This window comes from Grampus griseus (genome assembly GCF_964374135.1).
Source record: "Grampus griseus genome assembly, chromosome: 10".
NCBI lineage: Eukaryota > Metazoa > Chordata > Mammalia > Artiodactyla > Delphinidae > Grampus > Grampus griseus.
Window position 1 is genome coordinate 29,571,988 of NC_139004.1, and position 17,102 is coordinate 29,589,089.

Here is a 17,102-nt window from a genome sequence, read left to right on the forward strand (position 1 = left end):
ATGCTGCCAGGCCCCGTGGGGATGGAGAAAACGGGGGGAAATGCCTGCTCCAGAAGAGATGGCTGGGCCAGAGTCAGTGCCCTCCGGAGAGCACGAGGGCAAGAGACACAACCCTTGGCGCATTTTGGAAGAAGCAGCTGGAGCAGAGAGCCTTGGGTGATGCCGCTGGTGGCCCCTCATCAGAGGCTTTGCACGGTTGTTTTATGGAAATGGTTTGAGCTGCCGGTACCCCCCAGCCAGCCTCATCCATGAAAGCCAAGGTTAGAGTCAGCCTGTTTGCTGCCTGCTGGGGCCCTCGCTCTATAGGAGGCTTAGCAAATGCCCCCTGGGACTTGGGATTCTGGTGCAGGTGCCACAGTGACCTGCAGAAATCCTTGCATTTTTCTGGCTCTCTACACAGCGTTGGTTGTTGGAAGCCAGGTGGCCCGAGGGGGTAAGGAATGAAGGGGAAAAAATACAGTTACGGCCAAGTCCCCTTGTATGCGCAATGTGGCTAATGACATCGACCCTAAAGGACCCGAAGGTTATCAGTATTTCAGAGCCACCGAGGGGGCACAACCCTCCTGGCCTGTCCTCATCCACTCTTTCCTGTGCCTTGTCTCATCCTCCAGTATCTCCTCTGCCTCTCCAGGCCCAGTACACATGACATCATTGGTACTGTGGCCCGGGGGGTGGGCGGTCCCCTGTTTATTGTTCCGGTTTGCTGACATTTTCTGATTCTTCAGGGACCTGTTACTTCCAGAGAGCAATTCTGCTGTCACCCTGGGGAAGAATCATCAGCCAAAGACAGTTCAACAGTCCTGGGTCCTTGACCTACTTCTGAAAAGAGAAAGTCCAGTTTAAGAGGCAGCCCCAGGGCCTTGGAGACAGACAGATCCAGGCTCTGTCGGTTACCAGCTATGCGAACATGAGCAAGTCACATGACCCCCTTTTGCCTCAGTTTCCTGATCAATGAAATGGGCCTTATAGGTGCTAGCTCCCAACTTTGCTTACAGGGATGCTGTGAGAGTTAAACCCAGTCCTGTACATAGCACACAGCACAGGGCCCGACACCTCATAGGAGCCCGATCAGTGTTAGCGCGGACGTCCTTTAGATAAAGGAAGATGGCCAAGGGCAAGTCCAGGGTTGGCTTCCTGCTCCCAGAGCGGCAGCACACACCAGTTAACCTACGATTGTCCAGAGCCTAACAGCCCACCAGGAAGGCTCAGAAACCCAGCCCGTCTGCACCTGGCAGCGAGGCCATCTCCTGGGGACAGGATCTCATTGCCACACTCTGGACTGTTGAGTGGCATCAGATGAGAGAGCCAGGGTGCCTTCTGTGAGGCCTTGGCTGGGCCCATAGGGTCAAGCAAGCGCTCAGCTGCCGGCACAGGCACTGCCCACGTGGTCTCCCTGGTACCTGCTCTCAGGTGCTCCCATGGCCGATCCGTTCCGCTCGCGGATGGAGAGCTGCTGTCTTCAGATGCACCACTACTTTGACGCGAGTTCCTGCTGGGACTGTCACCTGCTTATTTGCTGTCAGCTGCATTCCTGCTCTTCTTTGCTCTGTCCTATGTCATAAGAGCTGAAGTCCCACAAACTGCACCTCCCAGACTCCCTCCAATGGGCCCCCAGCTAGGTTCTGGGAAGAGAAGGCGCTGACAGGGAAGGCGGGAGGCGGCGAGAAGCAACTCTCTCCCTTCCTCCCCCGTGGCCCCCGGTGGCGGGTGTCAGGCAGTAGCGACAGCACTAGTGACAGCCGAGGATGACGGTGGCAGGGGCTGCAGCCTGGCAGGGTCGCTCCTGGGTTCCTGCTGAAGCAGCTCAGCTCTACCGCCGGGACCTTGGCATCACACTGGTCCTGAGTCCCCTTGGCATCTCCAGCCCAGGGCTGGTAGCGCTTTCCTGCAGTCACTCCTCTTGGGGTACCCACCTTCCCCTCCACACTCCTCCAGCCTTCCAACACCCTTGCTCCCGGTTCCTGAATGAGTCCCCTCTGTGTGCAGAACCCAGATGGCCTCTGTTTCCTGACCAGACCCAGACTAACTCACTGTTCAAGTGACCATCCAAGATTCACATCTTCAGGGTGGTAGCACACCTCTGTCTGGCCCCTCACGTGCCGACTTTAAAGTTCAACCTTCAGAAGGCAGACTTGTTTCCTTTTCCCCCTTTTTCCAGTTTCCTGGATGGAACCAGCCCAAGGTCCCCATGTTCCTCCTGCCGTCCACTCATTTCCCCTTTTAGAACCTTGATGAAGACACAGCAACAGCCTAAAGCAAGAAGTAAGTCAGAAAGAGAAAGACAAATACCGGATGCGAACACATATATATGGAATTTAAGAAAAAAAAATGTCATGAAGAACCTAGGGGTAAGACAGAAATAAAGACACAGACCTACTAGAGAACGGACTTGAGGCTATGGGGAGGGGGAAGGGTAAGCTGTGACAAAGCGGAAGAGAGGCATGGACATATATACACTACCAAACGTAAGGTAGATAGCTAGTGGGAAGCAGCCGCATAGCACAGGGAGATCAGCTCGGTGCTTTGTGACCGCCTGGAGGGGTGGGATAGGGAGGGTGGGAGGGAGGGAGACGCAAGAGGGAAGAGATATGGGAACATAGGTATATGTATAACTGATTCACTTTGTTATAAAGCAGAAACTAACACACCATTGTAAAGCAATTATACTCCAATAAAGATGTTAAATAATAATAACATCTAAAAAAAGAAAAAGAAGTAGGAACGTATGCCTTTGACTCCACAATTACACCTCCAGGAATTTACATGAACAACATAGTCACAGAAGAGACAAAACATGTATCCCCAGACACGGTCATTACAGGACTGCTTACGATTGTGAAAAATCTGGAAGCACAAATAGAAAATGGGCTAAGTAAATCTTGCTTCGTATATAACGTCTACTTTTTTAAATAGAAAGATTTTCATCATCTATTATCAAGTTAACAAACAAAACAGGCTACAGAGCAGCAGACACACTGTCCATCTGTAGAATTGGACACACATGTATATGTTTCTATTGAAACACAGATGTTTCATATAGTAGTTGCCAGAATACTGACAGCGGTTATCTCTTGGGGGTGGAATTTGGGGTGAGTTTTATATTCTTCTTTGTTCTCCTCTGTGTTGTCTGAATTGTTACAACAATTGACAGGTCCCTTTTACAAAACACTTTGTTTTTTAAAAGGCAGTGTGCTGGGAAGACAGCAGTGAACAAAACAGACAAAAATTTCTTCCCTCACGGGAAGCTGACATTCTAAGAATAAAAAATAAAGTAAGACATATATCTGGGTAAGGTGGATATTGGTGCGAGGCAAAAAAGGAGAAAAAGAAATGTATCTAGGGAGAGGAGGCTGATGGTTAGGGAGCGGATTACAACTTATAAGAGGATAGTGTTGCTTGAGCCAAGACCTGAAGGAGGTGAGGAAGCAAGCCATGTGATATATCTGGGAAAGAGTGGTCCAGGCTGAAGAAATAGGCAGTGCAAAGGCCCTGAGGTAGGAATGTGCCTGGTACACGGGAGAAGCATCAAGGAGGCGTGGGTGACCAGAGTGCAGGAGAGTCATAAGAGATGAGGTCAGGCAAGTAACAGGAGACCAGATTATGTAAAACTTTGGCTCTTACTCTGAGTGAGATGAAAGCCACTGAGAGTCTTGTGCAGAAGCATAATCTAGTTAGAAATATTTTTAAAAGACCACCCTGGCTGCTCTGTGAGAATGGAGAGGGAGCAGGGAGCCCATTTAGGAGCCAATGGCAATAACTCAGGTGAGAAAGGATAGAGTGGTCTAGACCAGGTAATAACAATGGAGGTGGTGAGAAGTGGCTGGATCATGGAACTCTCTAGGAGGTAGAACCAATGTGATGTGCTTTTGGATTGGATATAGGCATGAGAGACAGGGAAGAGCTAAGAATTACTTCAAAGTTAGAGTGAAAGAGTCCTTAAATCACTGCCCCACCGAGTGGACAATCCCTTCTGCTGAAGCACCCATCCAGTCTCTGCTTGTTGCCCTCCTAAAACAGGCCCCTCACTACCTCACACAGTTGAGTCCGGTAACTGCTGGTAAATCCTTCCTTGGCTGAAGCCTGCTATCCTCCGCCATAGGTCTTATGCTTGCCTTCAGCTTGCCACCTTGAACCATCGTGTGCTTGTCTCATGATATGCCCACCCGAACGACACCCTACGCCTTGGGAAAAACAGGTATCAGGACAGGTACCGGAGGGAAGTTTCAATCGAGAATCTACAAAACTAGGGAATTCCCTGGTGGTCCAGTGGTTAGGACTCCACCCTTTCACTGCCAAGGGCCTTGTTTCAATCCCTGGTTGGGGAATTAAGATCGTTCAAGCCGCGCGGCAAAAAAAAAAAAAAAAAAAAAATCTACAAAACTAGATTTCCTTTTTTCTGTCCAGCACCTTCAAACTGATATTTTGTTTGAACTCAATTCCATCCCACCCCAGAAACTGTCAAATTTACCCTGGCTGTACCTTCTGCAAGATGAAGGCCATCCTGACCTTCTAACCTCCTTCAGCCCCAGCTTCAAAAACCCTAAAGCAGGCCCAGTCTCTGAGGTCCCACTCACCCAGGACGGGAGCTCAGACTTTCCTCTGGTCTGCCCAGATGGAATCAGTGTTATGTCGGTTCCTTCCTCTGATATCCTCCATCTCAATCTCATACATAGAAGTATAAATATATAAATAGATATGGGGATTCTGATCAAATGATTCAGTCCCTATATCTAAATTTAGGATTTATATGCCAGCCCCTCTTTGTTCCTGAAAGATCCAGTTTTTTGTTGCTGTTTTTAATCTCACACAAAAGAAGTCAGTGAAAATTAAAACAAAAGACTGTTCAAAGGAGTAAAAACCAGAAGCTGATGCCCTCAGGTGTGGCACTGGCATTCCAGTTTAGCTGTTTCTTCTGCTAAAGAGCAGAACAAAGCCTGGTCCCTTTGGGCCATAGATTCTCTTCCTGAAAAAGCGAAGGGGTTAGTCCCTCAGAGCCAGAAGGCAACTCAGACCTGAGTGTGTGATTCTCACTCCACCTGGCGCCTCCTGACTTAGGACCCAGGAGAGAGGAAGTAAAAATGCCCGCTGACCATAAAAAGGCATTTGGACTGCGCTTCCGGGAGTGCAAAGCCGCCATCGCGTCCATGTCTGATTCTGATAGGCAGATGCCATCATTCCCGTTTGACACAGATCAGGAGACTGAGGCTCAGAGGGATTAAATACCTCTGCCAAAGGCAAACCTCAAGGAGCCTGGCCTCCTGTGACTGCCATTCTCACCACTCCCTGCTGCTTCAAATTGTTTACATGCTGGGATTAATAATCCCTCTCCTTGTGGGACACTGGGCTGGGAACCCCTGGAGGGCAGGGCCTTTATTCTATTCATCTTTGTGTCCCCCAGGGCATCAGCATTGTAGGTATCCAATAAATGCTTGCTGGAATTGCTTTGAACTCCACTGAAGCTTTCTTAGAAGTGGGTGGTTAGACTTAATACACCCTGGCTTTAAAAAGAAAAGTCCCCCACACAGCTGCTTTGAAAGTTTAAAGGTTGAGGAAGCCAGGTCTCTGCAGGGGCAAAGGCAAACAGCAGTTTCTGGGGAACAGTGGCAATGCAACCAGCAGGAATCCCAGAGCAGACGACCCCTACTCACTACTGCGCAAAATGTGTCTTGGGCAAGTGGCATCAGCATCCCCTGGCGCTGATTTGAAATGCAGAGTCCCAGGCCCACCCCGGAGCCGCCGAAGCAGAACCTGCATCATAAGCTCTCCGTGCCAAAGTCTGAGAAGCTCTGGGGGGTGGCAGAAACTGCAGAAACCAGGCAGCTCACCAGCTGTGCGCCCTGCAAATGCTCGGGGTGGGGTTTTACTCTGTGCAATGTGGTTTCCAACGCTTGGTTTGTTTCTGGAAAAAGAGCAGTAGGTTTGCTTCTGGCAAATGAGCACACTTGATTAAAATTCTAATTCAATCAGGAAGGCGAGAGAAGGGCCCTCTTCCTTATGGGAAGTCAGATCCTGGAGGGCATAGGTTCCTCCAGATTTCTGAAATTCCATCTAGGTCTCCACCAGGGGACACTGGCAAAGTCTGGAGACATGTTTGTTTGTCACAACTGGGAAGGATGGTGTTAACCGGCATCTAGGAGGAAAGGCCAGGGGTGCTGGCTTCCACCTCGTTGGCCAGTGAATCGGTTTCTGCTCCAATCCAGAGAAAAAGGGTGGATTTACCAAATTTAGGGAGGTCTGGGAGCTTTCGAAAAGAACCATGCCAACCTTTAAAAGCTTATCCTTGACAAGCACGAGAGAAGTTGAAATAAGACTCAAGGAGTAAAGTAAGGCTGGGATAGGTAACTGAGAACAGGAAGAGCAGGGGAAGGAAGAAATGTGGCACCGAAAGGCCAACACCCAGAAAGTACATATAAAAATCTTGTTTATTACACAAAATACTTTCTTATTCCTAAGAAAGACTTAAATACTCCCCTTCTCCAAATACATCAGGTTTTTCTCACTTCTCTGTTTTCCAAACCTCTTGAAATGTGGTTATAATGGGAAAAAATAAACTTCTTTTCCCAAAACTATTTTTTAAAGGAATGTGTAAAAGTCACCAGAGATCAGATACCACATCAACAACTCAAGAAAGGAACACCGGAGCTGCCCTTGAACGACTGATTTTGTAACATGCTTCACACTTGCCTCCCCTCCTCCACAGGACTCAGAAGTCACCAATGTGGGTCGGGAAAGGATGGTTCCCTGAGCATCTTGCCCAGGGTCCCACCGCAATCTTCGGGCACTTGTCCTGCCAGGAGCTCAAGGCCTTCTCCAAAACAAGAGAAGGACACCTGAAGGGCCAGGGGAGCTCCCAGGAGTGGGGCAGGCGGGAGAGAGCTGAGAACGAGCCTGGCACGGCAGAGTGTGAAAAGCACCATCATTTCAGATGGAAATGCGAGGGGAGGTCCATTCCTTCCCATAAGTAGGTTGAGCAGAGTAATTCCGTCCTCTTTTGTGTTTGCCAGGCTCAGGGGTGACACAGGCAGGGATGCCTGGTGCATTCAGGATCCCTTTACTGCGCGGCTTCCGCGGATACACAGTCCGGGGGCAGCTCCATCAGTTGCCATCCCGGGCATCCGGCTGCGGCTGCGGCTGCGGCCCCAGGGACGAGGCCAGTTTCGTGAGGGCCCTCGCTATGACGTCCAGGTGGCCATTCATCGTCCGCAACTCCACCAGGATGTCCCCGACGCTGGCTTCCAAGGTCGCGGCGGCGGCGGCGGCGGCGGCGGGCCGGGCGCAGGGCGGCGGGGAAGCGCCCGGGTCCTCCGCGCCCTCCTCCCTGCCTGCCGCGCCCGGGCGCGGGGCGCAGGTAGCCGGCCGATCACGCTCATCCCCGCGGACGCCGGGAGGGGTGGTCGAGGGGCAGCCGGGCAGCCAGTCGACGAGGCGCGGAGCTCCCTCCGGGGAGGAGGCGACCACCGAGTAGAGGCCGGCGCGCCGGGGGGCGCCCGAGCCCGAGGCGGGAGGCGCAGGGGCGGCGGGGAGCGGCGGCAGCAGCGGGGCCAGAACCGAGGGCCCCGGGGAGAACGCCTGGGGCTCGCAGGACGACGAGGGAGAAGGAAGCGCGGTGGTGGAGGGGCCTGGGTCCTCGGAGGAGAGGAACAAGGTGGTCGAAGACTGGGAGTCCAAGGTGCTGGGCTCTGAATCTGTCAAGGAGGAAACGAGAAAGGGTCACTCGGGCATTTATTGAGCGCCAGTTGTATGTCCGGCTCCATGCTAGGTATAAAGGAACTGACTTAGAAGGTGGAAACTTATTTCCTACCCCTAGATCCGATAAGGAATAGTGGGTCTCAGGAGCACGGGAATCCCTAGGCAGGGGAGACCATGAGTCCAGCAAGGCATCCTGGTGGCTAAGGCTCTCTCCTGAGGTCTAGAGAGGGGCACTGCTGGGAAGACAGCAAGGGAGTTCCAGGCAGGGGCGGAAGTTGCAGCCTGTTCGCAGGCAGTCTTGCCAAGGACAGTAGGTCAAGGCTGTGAAAGGAGGACCCCTCCACCCCCCTCAGAAGCAGAAGTGTGTTAAGCAGAGGGCTCCCTCCACTGTCCCAGCAAAGCCAAGCTCTCAGAAGGAAGTTGAAAGAGTTTGGGGCCAGGAGCCAGATCTCAGCGCTCTGCCAGAAAAGGCCATGGAACCTCGGGCCAGACCCTTCCCCCCTTGAGGACTTGGTTTCCTATCCCAGTGACCCCTGGGTCCCAACCAGGACTGATCAACCTGCCTTCAAAAGTCTTCAGCTTGGGGCTTCCCTGGTGGCACAGTGGTTGAGAGTCTGCCTGCCGATGCAGGGGACGCGGGTTCGTGCCCCGGTCCGGGAAGATCCCACATGCCGCGGAGCGGCTGGGCCCGCGAGCCATGGCCACTGGGCCTGCGCGTCCGGAGCCTGTGCTCCGCAGCGGGAGAGGCCACAACGGTGAGAGGCCCGCGTACCGCAAAAAAAAAAAAAAAAAAGTCTTCAGCACGGGTCTAAGTTCACAGGGGGCCGCACTCAAAGACTCTATAAGCCTCCTGCTGTGAGTTCTCCCCTAATCCCCTGAGTCCCCACGTAGAAAGTGGGCAGCAGCTCTTTGCAACTGGGTATGGCAGCAAGGTTTACCAACCTCAGATCAAAGGATCCACCTCAATGCCAATGACCTCAGCTGTTTCGGCCGCCCTGTTCCCGCCTTTGGGTAGACGGCTCGTGCTCACCCTGGAAGCGGTTCTGAGTCTTACTGGAGCCCATTCTCCGAAGGCTTGCTCCCAGCTCCAGCTGGAGTGTCTACTCTTGGCTCTCCTCATTGGCAGTTTGGGTGCCCACCTTTATGCCCTGCCCTTGAGGGGTTCCAAGCCTTTCAAAGGCAGAGCTTGCTCTATTACCTCGGCCTGTTATCTTGGGGAGGTGTGGGTGGGAGAATGACATGACGACAGAGCCGGTGAGTAAACACGTTCCCCATTGCTTGTGAACGTGTGTGCTCTCGCTGCCCCTCATGGGTGAGCTGTTCCGTCATTTGGGAGTTGAGTCTTGCGGAGACTCAGAGCAATCATCTGGCGAGAGTTTGTTCCCTCATCCTGACTTCAACTCAACCACATTCTCACAGTACTCACAGGTCCCAGATGTTCCAATGTCCAGTCGGTATGGTTGTGAATTTGGTCTGATGGGAGCAGAGAAGCAATGGCTCTTCGGGGACCGCAGTTGAGGAGAGCCACCCGTGTGCCCGAAAACTCCTCTGATGGAGATCGCATGGGCACTTTCTGCTATTGGCTTTCACAGAACTGCCTCTCTTCCACCAGAACTTCAGTTCCTCCGGTTTCTGTGAGGCTCTTCTTTTGTTAACCACGCATCTCTGACACTTCTGGGCACATCACCCTCGTGAGTTGAAAAGAATCAAAGAGAAATCCTACAAACTGTTGGCTCTGCTTTTGCTTGAGCACGATGTTAATAAGCTTCACACACAGCAGACAAGAGGCTGTTATATATAATCGAATAGAAGTCTAACAAGGAAAATGAGATAGAGGCAGGTACCCAAAATGTTCTAGCGCAGTGAATTTCCATGTGCAGTCCATTCCCCTGGGACATTGTTAAAGGGCAGGTTGTGATTTGGCAGGTCAGGACTGGGGCCAGAGACTCGGCATTTCTAGCCAGCTCCCAGGTCATGTGGGTGCTGCTGGTCTGGGGACCACACCTTGCAAAGCAAAGGTGTAGACCAAATATACAAGGTTGGCAATAAAGCTTAGGGTTCACAGTCGTAGAAACTGGAGTAACCAGGGGTAGAGGAGCGACCTAGAAGCCTCATATGATCATGAAGATAGTAATAGTAATGATGTGATGACCTCGCCTAGCCATCAGAGGAATAAGAGAGGTGGCCTATTCTACTGTTAGTTTGATGGTTTTCCAGCAAAGCCTTGAACGAGTGAGCACTGGCTTAGGGAGGAGTGAAGGGTTCTTAAAGAGGAAAGCCCTTCACTGCTGTTTAAGCTAAAACTTCAAAGATTTCTGCAGTGATCATGCATGAACATGCCTTGCCTTGTCACTGACCTTTAGCAGAAAGTGACTGCTTCTTTCCATGCCTGTAAGTCAAGGTCTTCTGAGTACTTTCTGTTCAATCCTATTGCTGAGTCAGGCTGAATCATTGCTCGGCTGGTAACTATGTACCTTGAACGGCTGACCTTTTCTATCTCTTTTACACTCACTTGGCATTCCCTATCACCACCACTTAAACCCACCTGCCTGGGCCTAGGCTTTCCCTGGGGGACGCCTGTGGAAGAGGTGAAGTGTGCAGCTGGCTACAGGAACCTGCAGTTCGTTTGCAAATAAACCCTTCAGATCATCCCCTAAAACCTGCCCCTCTTGCTACCTTCCCCTTCTCAGTAAGTGACCTTCCCTTTGTTTAGCCAAACACCCAGGACAAAACCTTGACCCATCTCTTTCCCTTACTCCCCACATCCAATCTGCCAGCAGTGGTTATAGCCTCTACCTTCAAAGTATATCCAGCATCTGATCAATTCTCACTGGCTCAGGCAGTGGTCCAGCTACTGGTGGCTGAGCTGAGACCAGAAAACGGGGCTCCTGAGTTCCAGGCCAGTGCTTCCTCTGCCACACCCAAAAGCTTACTGGATTTGAATGAATCATTTAGAACTCTCCCCTGGCTCTATTGTGTCTCCCCAGCCCTCCTGGCCACCCTCCACCATTTGCCCAGGAAAATTGTTTGCTGAGTCATAGCCTCTTTTTTATATAAGATAATTTATTACATTACATTTACATTTATTCATTAAGTCATTCAACAAATATTTATTGAGCACCTACAATATGCCCAGCAGAATGCTCCACAGTGTACAGAGCCAGACCTAAATCCTGACCTCACTGTGGAGACAGAAATTAATCAAATAATTGCATAAACAAATGTGTAATTGCAACAGTGCTATAAGCATCTAAAAGAAAAGGGAAGGTTTGACCTAATCAAGGAAGATTCCCTGAGGAAATGCTGTTGGAGTGGAGTAAGGATGAGTAGTTAAGTAGGAAGAGAGGAGAATGTTGATGCATAAGCAAGGGCCTGAGGCAGAAGGGAGTGCTGCAAATATGTGGGACTTCCAGAGAAAGCCAGTTTGCTGGGAGTGGAGAGAGCCAGGGGAAGGAAGTGTGAGGTGAGATGAAGCTCAAAAAGGAGAGCAGGGGCCAGGAGATGGAGTGTGTGATAAACACTGCCAGTATTGCTCAATATCCATTTTCTTCCTCTTTTTCAGCTGGTCCATGACCACTTAGAATAAAGATTACATTTTCTAACCTCTCTTCCAACTAGCTCTAGGCTTGTCACTAAATTCTGGGCAGAAAAATGTCAGTAGAAGTGCTATGTACAATTCTTTGTTCCTGTGCCTGGGTTTTGGTTGCGATGGCAGGTGCTCAAGCAGCCCATTTGGACCATGAGGTAGAAACCACATGCTAAGGATTATAGAGCAGAGAACTGAGTCCCTGAGAATTTTGAAGAACTGCTATACAAATTCTAGCTGGCTCAACTGTAGCCTTTTTGTATGAGAAAATAAAATCTTACCTATTCAAACTCCTGTTAAATTGGGTTTTCTGTCACTCACAGCCAAACCAAATCCTGATAAACATGGCTTTGCTGAATTTATTAAGGGGTTTTGTCATTATTCTATGAACGATGGAAAGCTTTGAAAAAGTTTTAAACATAAGTGTGTGTGTCTGTATGTGTGTGTGTGTGTGTGTGTGTGTGTGTGTGTGTGTGTGTGTGTGATATGATCAGTTTTGTATTTCGAAAAGTTCACCTGGCTGCATTGGGCAAGAAGTGGACAGAATAGAAGCCAGGGACACAAGTTAGGAGGTTGCCATTGCAGGTGAGAAATTACAAAATGACAGTGGCTTTTGCTAGGGTGGTAGCTAGAGATGCAGAGAAGTAGACAGCTTCTAGAGACAGCTGGGACCCAGAAACATTAGGATTCACTATCAGCAGGGATGCAGGAGGTGGGGGAAAAGGCATCAGAGAAATGGGTGCACTCCTGGCTGCTGCTTCAGTGCAAGGTTCCAGAAATTCTGGCTGCAGAAGGGGAACTTTCCCTTTCTTATGCTCTGGAGTCTGGGTGGCCCCTTCCCAGCCCACACCCAGCCATGCAGCATAGCTCAGCTCTGACACACCTCAGCAGAGGCAGCCCGTGGGAACATTTTCCCAGGAGCCTGGAGGGAGGAGAAACAGGGTAGCTTTGGACAGGGAACCAGAGAAGCAGAAGTCTGTGAGAAAAGGATGAAACCTGTCTGGGGGAGAAGCATCATCTCTCAGCAGTGCAGCCAGGCCCTGGCCTTTGATGGTTCAGACTTGGCTGGGCCACTGCCTGCTTCTTTCAGAACCCCCGGCACACAAAAGGGAGGACGAGTGTCGGATGAACTAAACCCAATAATATTCACTCCTTTTATTTTCCAGAAACGTCATGAGACCCACAGGGCAATCTTCTGGTTTTAAGACCTGGTGAGTCACGCCTACAAATACCTCTGACTCAATGTGATCCCAAGCCCTCACCAGGCATCTCCCAGGAACGTGGCTCAGCAGGAGAGCCGGAGCAGGACAGCCTGGCAGGGGAGAGAAGGGCTGGTGTCTCTGGAAGGGGTGAAAAGGGCCGGCTGCAGTACAGACCATGGGATTCCTGACTTGACACTGACTGCTCCCAATAACAGCCAACATTGACCGAGTGCTATCCCCAAGCCACATGCTAAATTCTCTCTTCTAATCTTCATGGAAGACCATGGTGTGGATTCTGTTTGTAATCCCATTTTCTTGTGTAGGAAACTGAGGCTCTGTTATGTTAAGTACCCTGCTCACTGTCACAGAGCCAGGAGATGAATCCATGCAGCTAATGCCAAAGGCTATCGTGTGTGAAGGAGGGCACATGCTTTACGGAGTTTGCAGGGATGAGACAAGGGCTGAGAAGGAGAGCTAACACTTGTGGAGGGTCTGCTACACTCTAGGCTGATGATTTGTCACCCTGACTGCATATTAAAATCACCTGGGGAACTTTATAAACACTACTGTTGCCCCAGCCAATTAAATCACGGTCTCTGGGGAGGGTGCCCGGGCATCTTATATTTCAAAAGCACCCATTTTATAAGATAACACTAATACACAGCTAGGGTTATTCGACAAAAGCAACTTTCATACGTTTTCTTATTTAATCCCAACAGTGGCCTTCTTCCCATTTTCAAACGGAGAAACTGAGGCTCACAGAATTTGGATAGCTTAGACAAAGCCCACAGCCACCGAGACCTGATCCCATGCCATTCATGGTGATTCCATTCTCTCTCATATCTGGGCCTCCTCCATTCTGAAAGCGTGTGAACTTTCTTAATGTAAATTTCTTTTGCAATTTGCATCTTTTTTGTTCAAGGGCGAGTACTGTTCAGACCAGCTGTTGGAGAGTAGCAGTGCAGTCTGTAGCTACTGAGTAGAATGGGCTGGCCCAGGGGCCTCTGAAACCATGGCTACGGCTTCATCCAGGCTCTGCTACAGCCAATGGACCAGGACATCTGAAGAGACGCCCGGTAGCCCTGGCCAGGATGTGCCTGCGGACTCTCCCAGAACATCGCCCATTCACTGGAGTCCCTGCCTCTGAGGAGCCATCCTCTGAAGATCAGAAGGCCCAGCCCTGGGGAAATCCTTAGTCTCTGTTTCCAGAAGCATTAGTGACTTCCCAAGGATGACATGGGAAAAGTCATCACCCTTTTACTTCCGTGTGAATTAGCCGAGCCTCTAATTTCCTAGTGGCTGAGGGCTGCGCTAATGAGAAGGGGTGTTCATCATCAATCAACTTAGTAAAAACGCAGCTGGGAAGGCAGAAGGGCAGCCAGAGACTGATTTGAGCCAAAAGATTCTCCGGCACAAAGAGTACTTTTTTTTTTTTTTGCTGTACGCAGGCCTCTCACTGCTGTGGCCTCTCCCGTTGCGGAGCACAGGCTCCGGACGCGCAGGCTCAGCGGCCATGGCTCACGGGCCCAGCCACTCCGCGGCACGTGGGATCCTCCCGGACCGGGGCACGAACCCGCGTCCCCTGCATCGGCAGGCGGACTCTCAACCACTGCGCCACCAGGGAAGCCCAAAGAGTACTTTTTAAAGAGGGGAGAGAAAGAAGTGACAGCAGGGGTCTATCCACCGATGCTCATGGCAGGATTATTCACATTGGCCAAAAGGTGGAGGCAGCACATGTGGCCATGGATGGGTGGATAAACAAAATGTGATATTGATATAATGGAACATTACTCAACCTTAAAAAGGAAGGAAATTGTAACACTTGCTACATGGATAATGCTTCACAGTATGCTAAGTGAGGCAAGCCAGTCACAAAAGCAGATACACAGAATATTATATGATTTCTCTTGGGTGAGGTTCCTGGGGCAGTCAGAGTCATAGAGGCAGAGAGGAGCATGGGGGTTGCCAGGGCTGAGGGGAGGGCGAGCGGAAAGGTAGTGTTTACTGTGCAGACTTCCAGCTGGGGAAGATGAGGACATTCCAGGAGACGGATGATGGTGAGGGTTACCCAATAATGGGAAGGTACTTAATGCCACAGAACTGTACACTTAAAACTGGATAAAATAGTGAATGTACACTGTATATATTTTACCACTATAAAAAAAAAACAGCTGGGGGAGGTGTGACGGTAATTCACAATTTTATCCATACACTTGAAGGAAGGTCTATGTACGAACTTTCTGGGATGGTTTGTAAAAGAGGAATAAGAAAAACTGGTAAAATAAATTACTGTTGAGAACATTATAGATCAGATGTAAACACCCCGAAGACTCCCCTAAGAATGAGGACCCTTTACCCAGATCTGGACCTAAACATGACTGCATCATTAAAGACTGTTCCATTCGCAATCAGCAGGGTGAAAAGTTCTAAAATAGTTTTGCTGAGACTGTGGACATAGGTTAGAAGAAAGGAAAGTCTGGAGTCTGACACTTTTAGATCCACTTTTAGACTCATTCTACTTTTGGAAGCAAAGTGATGTCAACCCTCCAAGCATTTCGCAGCCAAGCTGCTGGCTCCTCAGGGTCCCCCTTTCTCACTAGCACCACTGGCCACCGAGAACAAGTGGGGATTGTTTCAGTTCAAGAGCCTCAGGTCCTCAGCCTGGCCCCTAGCTGCCCCATCCCTTCCTCGTTCACTCTGCCCCAACTATTTCTTGAAGGTATCAGACTCATTTCGACCTCAGGGCCTTTGCACTTGCTGCTCTGCCTGGCATTCTTCCCCCCTCGAACATCCCCATGGCTCCGTCTGTTACCGCCTTCAGCCTTTGCTCAAGGTCACCTTCTCCAGCGGTCTTTTCTGGACACCCTAGTTGAAAGGACTACCCTCATTCCCCCACATCAGTTTTCTGTACCCCTCGTCCTGCCCAAAAGATGCTGTCACTGTCCCACTCATACCCTGGGGCTTATTCCAGGTGGAGGGAGTTATACGAGGCTTGGGAATTGTGGCCTGAAAGACAATTTGAAAGAGCTGAAGTGTAGGGTGCCCAGGGCTGGGAGACTTGCATGAAATGACTCACTAGGTAACAAGGACAGAGAGCTGAGCGGCTGGTCTGCTAAGGTAAGGAATTTGAGCTTGAGCAGGCGGAGGGGAGCCACTGAAGGATGGTAGGCAGGAGAGCGATAGATATGATTTGCATTTTTAAGCGATTACTCTGGCAGCCGGCCTTGTGGAGGCTGAACACAGAGGGTGAGGCTGGAGGCAGGAAGACCAAATGTAAAAGGAACCTCTGGCTGTTCAAGGAGCTCAAATGATATTACACCAGAAAGAGGCACAAGCGTGAAGTCCAGCCAACCAGTATTAGAAGCAAATTTTTTTTTCTAGGAATGGATTGAATTTCAGCAAAAAGAGACTTTCCTGCCACCCTTTATGGACAATACAGTGAGGGCTGCCTTCTGCCCTGGTTCAAGTTGTCCACCCTGGGCCTTTCATGCATCAATATTCAATAAAAGCGAGCGTGGGTTTTATGGGATTGTTTGTTAAGCACAGAGCCAAGCTTTTCTACTCAGACAGAACGGCTCTGCCAACGTCTAAATTGGCCGTTTTTTGCATATAGGGTGTGAGGGCTATCTCTCTGTGTCTTTACGAGCACACCCACTTGGAAGGAGACATATGTGACTATATATAATATCTTTATGTGATTTTTTGAAGAGATGTTTATACAACCTGTATATTCCTTGGCATGAATATGTTTGTAGCATGCAGAAAGGGAGAGACAGAATGCAAAAGCGATTCCCACACCATAACCGACTTTGGCTCACGAAGAAAAATGCAAAATAGATTATGTTCCCTAGCAATGCCTCCAGGGTTGAAAGATTTCCAAATCCACCCATTTAATCCTTCCTCCTGGAAGGGCACTCACCTTTGAACTTTATTTTTTAAAACTATCATTTAAAAAAATAACAATCGCACAGCCCAGACCAGGCCCTACTGCAGCCCAGGCTCCCCGCCCCTATCCCATACCCCAACAAGAGAGCTAAGCAAAGGGGCCATCTTGCTTGCAAAAACAACAAACAAACAAAAAACCCCGCGGGCTGCTTGATGAATTTGATGGAAAGAGCCAGGCTGTAAAAGACGGCATTTTGGCTTTAACAAGGCCAGGAGCCCGGAGCGAGCGCCGCCAGCTGGGTAGTCTGAACCAACCCAAGAATATTAGAACCTGGGGTCACCCGGAGCTGGGACGCGACCAGGAATGCGGGCAGGAGAGACGGTCTGGCGGGGCGGCGCGGGGGGGGGGGGGCGGGCGGCGCTGGGGATCACTGGGGCCCCGCGCTGCCAGCTCCTTGACGCAAGTCAACAGGCGGACGGAGAGGCCAGGACAGCTGTGCGGGAGCAGCGCTGTGCCCGCAGCACGGGGCTCGGCTGGGCCCTCTTCACACGACCAGGCTCCAGGACCCCTGGGGTAAGGCAGGTGGACACACACGCGTGTCCACTCACCAGCTCAGCAGGTATAGCACCTCAAGGAGAAAGCCTCCTTGGCCTGTTCCGACGCCTCCTTGCCACGCTGTTGGCCCACAGGAAGTAAAGGAAGCAGTGGAGCGTCCCACCTGCAGAGGAGGGAGGGGCGA